Raw genomic sequence first — 14,488 nt, 5'->3', positions numbered from 1 at the left:
AGGGTTGGTAGATGTGCTATTAGCCCCCTACCGGAGCAGATCATGTCTGCGTCTTTGTTACCTAGCTGTTACCGGCACTGACACAAGACCTTGAACCCCGTGTGTCTGGGAAGTAGGCGGGAGACAGGGGGAGGCAGGTGGAGCAGGCGGGGAGATGATGGCTATGTAATGAGCCTCCTTAGAGAGGAGGAGGTGCATGATAACACAGAATGCCACCGCGTAATTAAAAAGCCTGATGGATGGGATATGACACGTGTGATAACATACCGAGAACGACAGGTTGTAATGAGTCCCCACGGCGGGCACAATTAGCACACGCAATTAGACATGGAGCGAGGAGAGGGAGAAAACAGGCACACACTGCACAACACACAATAACGGACTGAGACAAACAAGGAATTCAAAGAAATGCGCCACGGCGGCAGATGAATCAAGGTGAATAATTTATCTATGGATAATTTTGGGGGGGAAAACGCTGCCTTTGTGTAGCTCTTAAACCTAGAACTTTTACCCGGCATTGTCCTACATGGCCGCAAATAGCAGCCATCTTGCCCTGCTTCTCAATATGGCTATGCCAGAAAGCAGATGAGGTTGTTGAAAAGGGGAAAGGTATGAAGATTGCAACCCACAACAAATAGCTAAATGAACTACCTCTGACAGGGCGAGGACAGATAGCCCTCCTTATGATAGATCTGGGGGGAAATTAATAGAACCAACCTGGCCTATATGGAAGCGGAGAGGCAAAAATCAGCCAGAGATATTTCTATGTAATGAAAATGCCTGACATGTCAGTGAGCAGATCATTTGGTTTCAGACCTGGTTTCAAAACTATTTGAAATAATTTCATATACATGAGCTGGGATTGATAGAGCTTGCCTGGCACAATCGAACCAATAGAATAGTCACAAAAGTGCCAACCCCACCCATCTGGCTCTACAGACAGGCTAAAGCAAATGCTGAAAGTATATGATAGATTTCTAATAGTATTTGAACCCAGGCCTGATGGGTTTCTCTGGACCTCCAGGCAGCTCACCACTGGCAGAGTAAGATCTCTCTTTGGTTCATGACTCTGATATACAAGTTTATTTTCTTTAGCCAATTTGTCAAGTGAGATCTTCACTCCAGCACAAGGCGCTCACATCAGAGGCATTATGGTTCAATTACATCTTTAATCCATTTGGAAGACAAGTGTGCCTTTTTTCCATTGAAGTGGTGGCAGAAAGGACAGATACATTATATACTGTTTGAAACCTCACCAGCTCTGGCACCAAAATAAAATACCAAAAACCAATGCCAATCTAAACACAATACCCCATAATGACTAAGCAAACCAGGTCTTAAGAAATGTCTGTAAATGAATAAAATAATAAAATAAACAGAAATACATTATTTACATAAGTATTCAGACCCTTTGCTATGAGACTCGAAATTGAGCACAGGTGCATCCTGTTTCCATTGATCATCCTTGAAGTTTCTACAACTTGATTGGAGTCCACCTGTGTTAAATTCAATTGATTGGACATGATTTGGAAAGACACACATCTGTCTATATGAGGTCCCACAGTTGACAGTGCACGTCAGAGCAAAAACCAAGCCATGAGGTCAAAAGGAATTGTCCGTAGAGCTCAGAGACAGGATTGTGTCGAGACACAGATCTGGGGAAGGGTACCAAAACATTTCTGCAGCATTGAAGGTCCCCAAGAACACAGTGGCCTCCATTCTTAAATGGAAGAAGTTTGGAACGACCAAGACTCTTCCTAGAGCTGGCCGCCCGGCCAAACTGAGCAATCGGGGGAGAAGGGCCTTGGTCAGGGAGATGAACAAGAACCCAATGGTTTCTCTGACAGAGCTCCAGAGTTTCTCTGTGGAGATAAGAGAACCTTCCAGAAGGACAACCATCTCTGCGGTACTCCACCAATCAGGCCTCTATGGTAGAGAGCCCAGACGGAAGCCACTCCTCAGTAAAAGGCACATGACAACCGCTTGGAGTTTGCAAGAAGGCACCTAAAGGAGTCTCAGACCATGAGAAACAAGATTCTGGTCTGATGAAACCAAGATTAAACTCTTTGGCCTGAATGGCAAGCATCACGTCTGGAGGAAACCAGGCACCGCTCATCACCTGGCCAATTACTATCCCTACGGTGAAGCATGGTGGTGGCAGCTGTGGGGATGTTTTTCAGCAACAGGGACTGGGAAACTAGTCAGGATCGAGGGAAAGGTGAACGGAGCAAAGTACAGGGAGATTCTTGATGAAAACCTGCTCCAGAGCGCTCAGGACCTCAGACTGGGGTGAAGGTTCACCTTCCAATTGGACAACAGCACAAAGCCAAGACAACGCAGGAGTGACACGTGTCTGAATGTCCTTGAGTGGGACAGCCAGAGCCCGGACTTCAACCCGAACTAACATTTCTGGAGAGACCTGAAAATAGCTGTGCAGCGACGCTCCCCATCCAACCTGACAGAGTTTGAGAGGATCTTCAGAGAAGAATGGGAGAAACTCCCCGAATTCAGGTGTGCCAAGCTTGTAGCGTCATACCCAAGAAGACTCAAGGCTGTAATCGCTGCCAAAGGTGCTTCAACAAAGTACTGAGTAAATGGTCTGAATTACTGTATGTAAATGTAATATTTGTTTTTTTTTTAAATAAATTTGCTAAAATGTATAAAAACCTGTTTTTGCTTTGTCATTGTGAGGTAACGTGTGCGGATTGATGAGGGATTTTTTTCCTTCATTTTAGAATAAGGCTGTAAAGTAACAAAATATGGAAAAAGTTAAGGGGTCTGACTACTTTCGAATGCACTGCATGTTCAGCTCTCCGAGTGTCAGCTTCTTGAATGTCATGTCAGAGAGGCAGGCGATCACCTACACCACTGCAGTTGACAGGCACTCTCAGGGGGAGAGGATGGAAGACTGTGGAAAGAGAGAGAGGGGAATAAGAGAAGGGGTCGAATAACCCACGTCTCCTTACCCACCACTGCTCCAAGTGGATGTCTACAGAGGAATTAAAACATTTGTATGATGACAAGTCTAATCATAGCCAGTTTCTCAATGCAATCCAAGGCCATTCATTAATTAATCCTGTTCAGCATGGTTGCGTGGGTCCTGATCACCGCAGCACATCCAGCCCCATTCAGCTCTGGCTAAAGGGACTGCCGGTCCTGCCTGGCAGAGTGGAAGATTGGGTTTATGTGGCTGGGCACATCTTTCTGGGAAGCTGGCAGCAGGAAGACCTCTCTGTGCACTGCAAATCTTTTCCAGACGTGAGTGCATTCCTTCGCCACCCGCACGCTTTCTGCGCCTGCCTGGCGACTCCCAGAGGACCGGTGGGATCATGTGACCGCTAACAAGCGAAACCCGAAAAAGCATCACCTCCCACTTCCTCACACCCCACCCAGGCTTCCACCCTGTCCCACCCAAGTTATGTCTGCGCCCCAATTTCTAGGAAGAGTATTGTGTGACTTAATCGGTCAGATATTTTTTTCCTCATCACTCTGGCTTGCCAAAGTTTTTGCACAGATTCTGGTGCACTTTTTACGTACTAAGTATTTCAATGTTCACTTTTAACAGGAAGGTTCATCCAAAGCTCAAGAAAAGATAGGCCTACAGAGCAGGCTAGTCAGAAAAACATATAAACGATGCAAGCTCATAGAGGAAACATTATCAACTTTATGTAGGCCTAGTATGTAGATAACTTAATCCACCAGGCAATATAGTACTCATAGTGATTGTTGTGGTGGATCTAGACAAAACTCAAATGCAGCAGTGTTGATAGCAGCTCATGACTTCAAATGTTTTGAGACCAGAGTAGTGCATGACTTCATCAAAACAAAGGCGTGTGATTCACCCAGAAAGGAAAACAAACCCAGTAAAGTGTCTGGTGCTTATATCAAAGCCGTGATTAAGAGCCAATTCATGCTTGATCCGATAATAAGGTCGGAGGCGCCGTATTGATGGTGTGACGCAATTGCGGAGCCTCCGGAGGCAAGCAGAGATCAAATTGAATTTCATAGTGCTTTTGCCGTGCGCCTCTCAAATTTTGTAAAAATGCGGAGGGCTCTGTGTAGCTCCGCATTGATTGGTTGACGGTACTGTAGGTGAGGGCAGGAAGTCCGGTATAAACAGTAACTCACTTCCTTGACAACTTCCTTCACAACAGCTCTGCGCTGCTCTGCAAAGTGCAAGAAGAATGAATGCCCTGACTTCTGCAGAGGCCATATCACCGTAAATGTTGCAAGGCCAATGCAGACTTCGGATTGACCATGCAGCGCCTTTAACTCCCCTCACAAGCTCCACATCTTCTCAATGAAGAAGATCACTTTCCCTTCAAAAAGGCTCAACATTAAAGAGATAGCAACAGAAAATATGGATACCTTTTTGCAAAGACGTCTCAAAATGATGGAGATTGATCAGAGCTAGTTTGAAAATGCAATGGTTAAAAGCTCAATTGAAATGATAAATGTATTTTCATTTTAATAAGAGTGTGTATGAATCATGCCACAATGAAATTGCAATGTATGGACCCCCAAAATATTTTCAATGTACCGATTCCATGGCACATGGTTTATGAACTGATACGCAAAACTTTAATTTCAATTTAAATGATTATACAAAATTCTTGCATCCAATAGAATGTTAAATATATGGGGGATACAACCTTCCCAGCTCTGCAGATTTTGCTGTGTCATTAGATCATTTGTCATTAGATCATTTATTTTGGTGCTGTCCATATGTAGCTTGTTTTTGGTCACAGGTCCAGGAATGGCTGAAGAATTGCAACATTTACATGTAGCTAACTCTGCAGATAGCAATACTGGGTGACTTCTTGACGCTAGGGGTCAGATTTTTATTTATTTTTATTTTTTAAATAATGTTCCCAAGGTAAACGGACTATTTCTCAGGTCCAGATCGTAGAATATGCATATAATTTACAGATTAGGATAGAAAACACTCCAAAGTTTCCAAAACTGTCAATATTGTCTGTGAGTATAACAACACTTATTTTGCAGGCGAAAACCTGAGGAAATCTAACCCGGAAGTGATTTTTTAAAATTGTATCTGTGTTTCATTTCCCGTCTTTCTTCCATTTAAAGGCGTATCAACCAGATTCCTTTTCCAATGGCTTCCTCAGGCTGTGATCAGGCTTTAGACATAGTTTCAGGCTTTTATTTTGAAAAATGAGCGAGATATTTCAAAACTAGTCAGGGGTCCTTTGATTAGTTCCTGCGAGCGAGAGGGGTAGCTCTCCATTTTCTTTCTCTCTTTTATTGAATAGGTTACGGTCCGGTTGAAATATTATCGATTATGTATGTTAAAAACAACCTGAGGATTGATTATAAAAAACATTTGACATGTTTCTACGAACATTACAGATACTTTTTGGAATTTTCGTCGAACGGAACGAGGCTGTAGTTTTCTGAACATAACGCGCAACCCAAATGGCGTTTTTTTTGTTATAAAAGTAATATTTATCGAACAAAAATAACATTTATTGTGTAACTGGGAGTCTCGTGAGTGCAAACATCCGAAGATTATCAAAGGTAAGCGATTAATTGTATTGCTTTTCTGACTTTCGTGACCATGCTAATTTGGGGCTAGCTGTTCTAGCATTGATTGATACACTCACAAAAGCTTGGATTGCTTTCGCTGTAAAGCATATTTTCAAAATCTGACATGATAGGTGGATTAACAACAAGCTAAGCTGTGTTTTGGTATATTTCACTTGTGATTGCATGATTATAAATATTTTTTGTAATATTTTGCGCCCTGCAATTCAGCGGTTGTTTAGGAAAATGATCCCGCTAAAGGGATCCGTAGTGCAGAGAGGTTAAAAAGTCATAGTCAATCAATCTATAATATAATAACACTTTTAGCAAAAAATGTTATCTTTAATTTACAATCTGTAAAAACTATCAGATTAGAAAGGTTCAGAACTTATGTGAAACATCACAGTTGAAAAATATAGAAATCCAATTTGGATGGTGTTAAGCGATAGATGGGAAGGGTTGAATGGTGGGAATAAAAACAACAAGATAACTATTGCAAAATACACTGTGTCTGTATAATGTATATAGTATGAATAAGCTGGAAGTAGAAGCCTAAGTGTTGTTGTTCATTAGTTTACTCCAATTAGGGGAGGAGTGGTAGGGTTAGGGGAAAATAATAAAGGAAAATATATTGAAAAATATATGTATATATATACACAGTGCATTCGGAAAGTATTCAGACCCCTTGACTTTTTCCTAAAAGCCTTATTCTACAATTGATTGAATTGTTTTTTTCCCTCATCAATCTTCACACAATACCCCATAATGACGATGCAAAAACAGGTTTTTAGACATTTTAGAAAATGTATAAAAAATAAAACATGAAATATCAAATTTACATAAGTATTCAGACCCTTTACTCAGTACTTTGTTGAAGCACATTTGGCAGTGATTACAGCCTCGAGTCATCTTGGGTATGACGCTACAAGCTTGGCACGCCTGCATTTCGAGAGTTTCTCCCATTCTTCTCTATAGGTCCTCTCAAGCTCTGTCAGGTTGGATGGGGAGCATTGCTGCACAGCTATTTTCAGGTCTCTCCAGAGATGTTCGATCGGGTTCAAGTCCAGGCTCTGGCTGGACCACTCAAGGATATTCAGAGACTTGACCCAAAGCCACTCCTGCATTGTCTTGGCTGAGTACTTAGGGTTGTTGTCCTGTTGGAAGGAGAACCTTCGCCCCAGTCCGAAGTTCTGAGCGCTCTGGAGCAGGTTTTCATCATGGATCTCTCTCTGTACTTTGCTCTGTTAATATATCCCTTGATCCTGATAAGTTTCCCAGTCCCTGTCGCTAAAAAACATCCCCAAAGCATGATTCTGCCACCACCATGTTTCACAGTAGGGATGGTGCCAGGTTTCCTCCAGACGTGACGCTTGGCATTCAGGCCAAAGAACTACAATCTTGGTTTCATCAGACCAGAGAATCTTGTTTCTCATGGTCTGAGAGTCATTTAGGTGCCTTTTGGCAAATTTCAAGCAGCTGTCATGTGCCTTTTACTGAGGAGTGGCTTCCATCTGGCGACTTGTTACATTACATTGTTTGCAAACTGATATGTGACACGTATTAGCGCCAAAATAACATGTTCTTTTTTTTGCTAAACAGATGGGGCTCAAAACAGGTGGGGCTCTTCCCCACCTGCCCTGAATGATGAGTCGCCACTGGTGAGGTGTATATTTTTGTTTCAAAGTAGATTTCTTTAAGTCTACCAAGAAACACTATGTGTGACCCTGATTTAGGCCACTGCAGTAAAAGGTTAACGGGTACCATGAACTATTTGGAATGGGATGATGAATCAGATGAATCAGAGAGCAGAAGCCAGATACGAGTAGGACTGCAGAAGAAACTGGCAAGGACTGCAGAAGAAACTGGCAGATTAATGACTATGCTAATTCTGTCAGTGTGTTTCCTTCCTTCCTCCAATAAGTTACAGCTGAGATGTATGAATGGAGAGTTTCACATCAAAACTGCTGCACTCACACATCCTCTTTGACAGGAATATGTCAGATTTAAAGAACGTAAAGTTGACAAGCAAACATTTTGAAAAACGTTTAAACAGCCTACTTACTTTTATCATACAGTATGCTATCAGAGACAATTTTAGAGGGAGAGCAATGACTGTAAAAAGTGGTCTTCTCAGAACAATACACAATCGTTTCCACTTTATGCCAGCATGTAAAACAAGGGAAAACTGCACTGGCAGTTGGGAAAAGTGATGTCGTCTCTGCCAAGTATGTGTCATCACCCTGCTTTAATATCTGAAAGGAGCACAGCCGTATTTTGCGAATGCCTACTGAGGCCTTTGTGTTCTCCTCTCAGGTTTTCCACCAGCTCCTTTGTGTAATGTTTCTTTCCATGGGCATGCTAACAGGTCAACAATAGAACAGTATAAAACCTTAATGCCACTCTCATGGTGCCAATTCTCAAGGTTGGCAATCTGACTCTTTCATTTTGTGCTCAAGTGCTTATGAGGACTGCTTCTGTTTGTAAAATCATGACAATACATGCTGTATCTGTTAAGGAAGTGTAACATAAACATTTGTATCTTTCTTATACAAGAACACCACAGAACATGAGTACTACTGTAAAAGTCATCTTTATGATTGACTTTTACTCTCACTCGTGGAAGAAAGGGTGTCTTATCAATTGTAATACTGTATTCTTTTGAATTTCAACATACTCAAAACCCCCCAAAATATCATTTGAAAAAATGAATTATTAATATAAGTAAGAGATTAAAATAAAAAGCTCAAAGTCAGTCACAGAAGTAATTTGCCTAAAGAGAGAAAAAAACATAAACCTTTGTGTCATCGTTACAAATCAGGCATTAGAGAAACACACTATTAATGGGATATGTCTGGATAAGAATATGCCAAACGTACCAAAACATGATCAAGTCTCAGTGCTATTGCATACTCATATAGAAGTATGCCTGTTCTGAGTAAATGCTGATTTGCTTCAATTCATATTCAGACAACAATCATATTAGATATCTTTGTCAACAGACACCTTGATCACAAACAATGGTTCCTGAGTTATCTGTCACGCCCTGACCTTAGTATTCTTTGTTTTCTTTATTATTTTTGGTTAGGTCAGGGTGTGACAAGGGTGATATATGTTTTTTGCCCTGTCTAGGGTTTTTGTATGTCTATGGTTAGTTGCCTGTGTCAGCACTATTATTATATAGCTTCACGTTCGTTTTGTTGTTTTTGTATAGTTCGTTCAGTGTTCTTTCTTCTTTAAAGAAGATGTATTCAAATCACGCTGCGCTTTGGTCTCATCGCTATAACGAACGTAACATTATCACTACAATTAATTTTTGCACCACCCAGCTAAACATCAATTATTATATATTTTTTAAAATTCTATATGACCTGCTGGCGGCCGATTACAATAAATGTCAGCCATTTTGCTAATTGAGTTTAGTAGGCCTATAAGTAGCCTACTGGTCTCAGATCTGTGCTGTCAGTTTGTGTAGTCTTGACAATGGTGTGACAATGCATAGGAGTTGGCAAGACTGGGACCACAAGAGAACTGGGACCACAAGCTATACAGTCAGTGGAGGAGAGAGTTTAGTGACCCGCCAGTCAGCCAGGACAAACAGAGAAGGTAATTGTGATTTGTTTCAGGAAACTAGGCGTATGTCGCACGTCACTACTCCACGGAGAGGCATTTGAAAGTAAACTTTGGCAGAAATGCCTTCTGGAACATGTGAACTTTCATGTGCCATAATAACAAACATGTACGCCATCTGTAAATACGAATACAATTGTTAAATTACGAGCCTAGGTGGTTTAGCCACGGAAAAAGAAGGGACCTTCCCATGATTGGCTGAGATAATGGATGGGCTGGACATGCCGAGAGATGAGTTCGGATTGGTCTGCCATGTAGCAGGCTTCTGTCTATAACATAAGCTGGTCAGTATGCCTCGCTTCGAGACAAGAAACACTGAAGCTTGCATGAGAGCACCTGCAGTTCCGGATGACTGTGTGATCATGCTCCCCATAGCAGATGTGAGCAAGACCTTTAACCTTTTCACACGTGCGTTCCAAATATCTCTAACGGTCACCCCAGCGTGAGTTGTTTTATGCACGTGATGTCAGAATGCACTCACTGTTCCAAAATGTGATTAATACGCAACAGGACAGTTAACACGCACTGCCTGCTAATTATCTATAGGCTGTTTCAACTTGTCAATTTCAAACTATTTTCGAACAAGTTGTATTTTCTAACAACAGTTTGAATTGAGGTGTGTTCCGCCTCCTCATTAATTCACATAGAAGTAGCCCATTTCAGAGACAATTTATGTTTGAGGCTTTACTGAGCCCAAAGCAACTTCACTTCACCGCACTTCACTCATGTTTGCGCAGATCAAGTATGCATATATTTGCGCAGTCTTGCAAGAATTGGAACATTTTCTTGCTGGCACTCGCTTTGCCTTCCGTCTTGTTTTCCTTACAAATAATAACTTTGGACAGTAAGTTCCTTATTTTCTGTATATCGCGATGTCGTTTCTACTGTGGGCGCATACAGTATGTATGTATGTATGTATGTATGTATGTATGTATGTATGTATGTATGTATGTATGTATGTATGTACAGTATGTATGTATGTATGGAGCTTAATGTATTTACAGTTTTTTTCACGTTTTCAATTACTGGTGAAAAATCATGCATTCCGATTATTGCATATATTGTAATGGACAACTATGGTTGTACTGATTATAATGAGCTAAGCTATTTGCCAGCTATGTGTGGCGCCATGTTTTTTGACATTATACAATGCATTATGCATGTCTGTCAGACCAAAGATGTAATAATGCGGTGAAGGAATGATTCACTCATCTTCCTGGCAAACTTCCGGAAGTGAATGAAGGGAAGTGGATGATCGTAGACGACACACCCCCTTCAACATGCATACTATAAACAGACCAAACTCATCTTGTCTCCTCTTATTATCTTTGGTCGATGCAAAAAAAACACGTTGGCGGTGCGCACAAACTTCCCATCGTCGGATTACTTTCGATTTCTAGAAAGTGTTTTACTCAATTATTTCGATCAATGATGAGCTCACCCGTGATGTGATTAATTATAAACAGTAATTGCTATTAGCTAATTTATATTGTAGTTCATGTCAGCTGAGAGTAATAAACATATGACCGCTTGTGCTACATCAATCTTTCCTCAGTTAGAGCTAGAACAAATGTAGCCTACATTTTTCTGGTTTGGATGATTGTGTTATGCTATAACTACTTCTGTGAATGTCTGATCATTCCATCCAAAAATAAATTGGCCACATTCTGGACATAACTTTGTAAGGACTGTGTTTGTGCAAAATGTTTCTGTATAAAAAGTGTGGCCAACTCAAATACTGATTGTTGCATCAATCGAAAATGGACGTTCTAAATAAGAGTTCTAATCAGGCGTTCTAATCAAGTGTTCTATTCACACCGGTTTGATCGTACGCAACAGGGACCACTGTAGAATGATCACACCCGTTTGTTGGTATGTGTGAAATGGTTAAACAGGTCAACATTCACAAGGCTGCAGGGCCAGACGGATTACCAGGACGTGTACTCAGAGCATGCACGGACCACCTGGCAAGTGTCTTCACTGACATTTTCAACCTCTCCCTAAATGAGTCTGTATACCCTACATGTTTCAAGCAGACTACCATAGTCCCTGTGCCCAAGAAAGCCAAGGTAACCTGCCTAAATGACTACCGACCCGTATCACCCACTTCGGTAGCCATGAAGTGCTTTGAAAGGCTGGTCATGCCTCACATAAACACCATCCCGGAAACCCTAGACCCACTCCAACTCGCATACAGCCCCAACAGATCCACAGATGATGCAATCTCTATTGCACTCCACACTGCCCTTTCCCACCTGGACAAAATAAACACCTATGTGAGAATGCTGTTCATTGATTACAGCTCAGTGTTCAACACCATAGTGCCCACAAAGGTCATCACTAAGCTATGGACCCTGGGCCTAAACACCTCCCTCCGCAACTGGATCCTGGACTTCCTGACGGGCCTCCCCCAGGTGGTAAAGGTAGGCAACAACACATCTGCCACGCTGAACCTCAATACGGGGGCCATCAGGGGTGCATGCTTAGTCCCCTCCTGTAATCCCTGTTCACCCACGACTGCGTGGCCAAGTACGACTCCAACACCATCATTAAGTTTGTTGACGACACAACGGTGGTAGGCCTGATCACCGACAACGATGAGACAGCCTATAAGGGGGAGGTCAGAGATCTGGCAGTGTGCTGCCAGGACAACAACCTCTCCCTCAGTGTGATCAAGGCAAAGGAGATGATCGTGGACTAGAGGAAAAGGAGGGACCGAACATGCCCCCATTCACATCGACGGGGCTGTAGTGCAGCAGGTCGAGAGTTTCAAATAGGGCAATGGCATCCGTGACAGAGAGGGAGAAGCATCCATCCATGTATATGGGTACGATAGTCTTGCTAGCTATATTTTCAGATATTATACATTTGAAATTATTATAATATTTATTTATTTTTTGTATTTTACCCCCTTTTTCTCCACAATTTCGATCTTGTCTCATCGCTGCAACTCCCCAACAGGCTCGGGAGGCGAAGGTCGAGTCATGTGTCCTCTGAAGCTAGCTACATGTCTAAACAAAAGACACCACTACGCATGTAACCATTGCACTACATCTTCTGTATCCTGTGCATGTGACAAATAAACATTGGTTTTATTTGATATAGTATGTGTTTACCAGAGACGGTAATGTGAAGAACATAACATGCACCAAAGTCAAATTAGGATATAACGTTAGGCCAATGAGACCGTGTCCGAGTTCTAAAATTCCATGGTAGAATGCCCTTCTTTTATTTTGTCACACTCAAGCCATAAGCAATTTTCTGTAATTGGCTCCCCATTAACTTGTAAATAATGATCTTGTTGTGAGTTTATTTTCCTGTAATAATGAAGACAAATGAGCTAAAGGGAAGATGTTGTCAGCTATATGATATGGTCATTATTTGAACTGGCTAGCAAGTTAACTTAACATTAGCTAGCTAGCTAACAAGGTAGAAACAAACCAAAACATTGTTTAGAAAGTTGTTTTTAGTTACCTGGTTTGCTAGATTGACATTTACTAAATTCCTTTTAAAGGGGTGGGTTTATTGGTGTTAAAATAATCTAATTAGGCTATTTTGGGCAGCCTGTCATTTTTGTGTTTATACTTTTTCAGAACGACAATGACAAGTTTGATGTCAGACTTTCACGCCCTGACCATAGAGAGCCTTTTTATTCTCTATGTTGGTTAGGTCGGGGTGTGACTAGGGTGGGTAATCTAGGTTGTTTTATTTCTATGTTGGCCTGGTATGGTTCCCAATCAGAGGCAGCTGTTTAGCGTTGTCTCTGATTGGTGATCATATTTAGGCAGCCAATCCCCCACTGGGTTTTTGTTGGATCTTGTTAATGTGTAGTTGCCTGTGAGCATTCCATAGCTTCACGTGTGGTTTGCTCTTTATTGTTTTTTGTGCGGTTCACTTCAAATAAAATATGTTGAACCAATTTCACGCTGCACTTTGGTCCGAATGTTATTACGACGATCGTGACACAGACGACAATAGAATGTTCATGATGTCACTGCGACAACTGTCGATAGACGTAAAATAAACCAGCCTTTAGTTTTGAAATATTTGGTTGTTTTGTACGTGGCTTCACATATGAATCCTTAAAGAGACGGATGGGGCTAAGGCTTAATAGGGTGTGAACGATGCTAAATGGGTGTAGACAAAGAAGAACTCTCCAGTAGGTTTACCAAAACAGTCAAGAGCCATTTTCTCAAAAGTGAGATTACAAGTTTATCAACTTTCAAAGCATAATTACTTTCCCATTGTTCCTCAACTGTAGTGTATGACATACCATTTTCTAGAGTCTCTACTTTTATCCAATGTAAAAATTGGTCGGTCACAATTGTGGTGTAGATCATTGTAGACAGTACACGAACACTGTGGTCACTGAAAATCCCCATTTGTCAGGAATGAATAGTTCCTCCACTCTGTTTGACATGTATGATAAGTGAGATTATAATATCAGCCTTGAGGAACGTGAGTGTTATACAAGATTGGATCACTTGTTTAAAAGCATCTGTTGTTTAGTCATAGGTGGAAATAGTAAAACTAGCTAACCTATTTGATTGCTATGCACATGAAAACCTACTTGCATTTGACATAAATTACTAAAATGCAGGCAAAAGAAAGACAGATTTTGTATACAATATCTTCCCACAAAAAAACCTCTTCAGATCTGACTGGCATTTCCTTGTTGGTTCGAGAGCAGAATGATTGACACAAGCCCAGCCCAGGCACTTTCTCATTTATAGATTTAATTTTCCTACGAACTACACAAATTAAGTGTTGGGTGTTACGCATCTCTCCTTCGACAAGGATAAATTACTCCTGTGCAATCCCACATTAAAGTTGTTAATGGAGGAGTAGATACTGGGGGTTTAAGATGCAGGTGACACTGGGTCAAAGTCAATAACCTCCTCTAGGGGTTTGCTTTTATATAAAAATGTATATGCTCATATTACCCTCATTATACAGTAATTTGTCTTTTATTTGCATAAATGACTCATTAAATTTCCCCTATGAGGGACAATAAAGTTGTATCGGATTGAATATAATAGAATTCCATAGTCTGAGGTCAAGAAAACTGAAGGATGAACAATTATAATATGAAACCTCCAAAACTATTTTAGCATATTAGCATTTTCTAACACAGCAGAATGAGTCCATCCCTGCGGTTATTTGCAATGCTCCATCAGTACAAACGCACAGGCTCACTCCATTTCACGCCACAGTAGATAAGCAGACAGTGGGACACTTTGACAGACCATGGAACGGAGCTGGGCAGTGATGAAGTACTGTTTTAGCTCAATGGACGACACCGCCTGCTCCCTAGCATCCT

The 14,488-nt window shown here is 41.3% G+C and overlaps 1 protein-coding gene across 1 annotated transcript in view; it reads right to left on the bottom strand.

Moving 5' to 3' along the window:
- tmtc2b (transmembrane O-mannosyltransferase targeting cadherins 2b) overlaps window positions 1-14,488 on the bottom strand; it is a 176,895-nt gene that overhangs the window by 101,012 nt on the left and 61,395 nt on the right. The window lies entirely within an intron of this gene.

Source organism: Salvelinus namaycush, chromosome 9, assembly GCF_016432855.1.
Source record: "Salvelinus namaycush isolate Seneca chromosome 9, SaNama_1.0, whole genome shotgun sequence".
NCBI lineage: Eukaryota > Metazoa > Chordata > Actinopteri > Salmoniformes > Salmonidae > Salvelinus > Salvelinus namaycush.
This window is presented reverse-complemented; position numbering and strand designations above follow the sequence as displayed.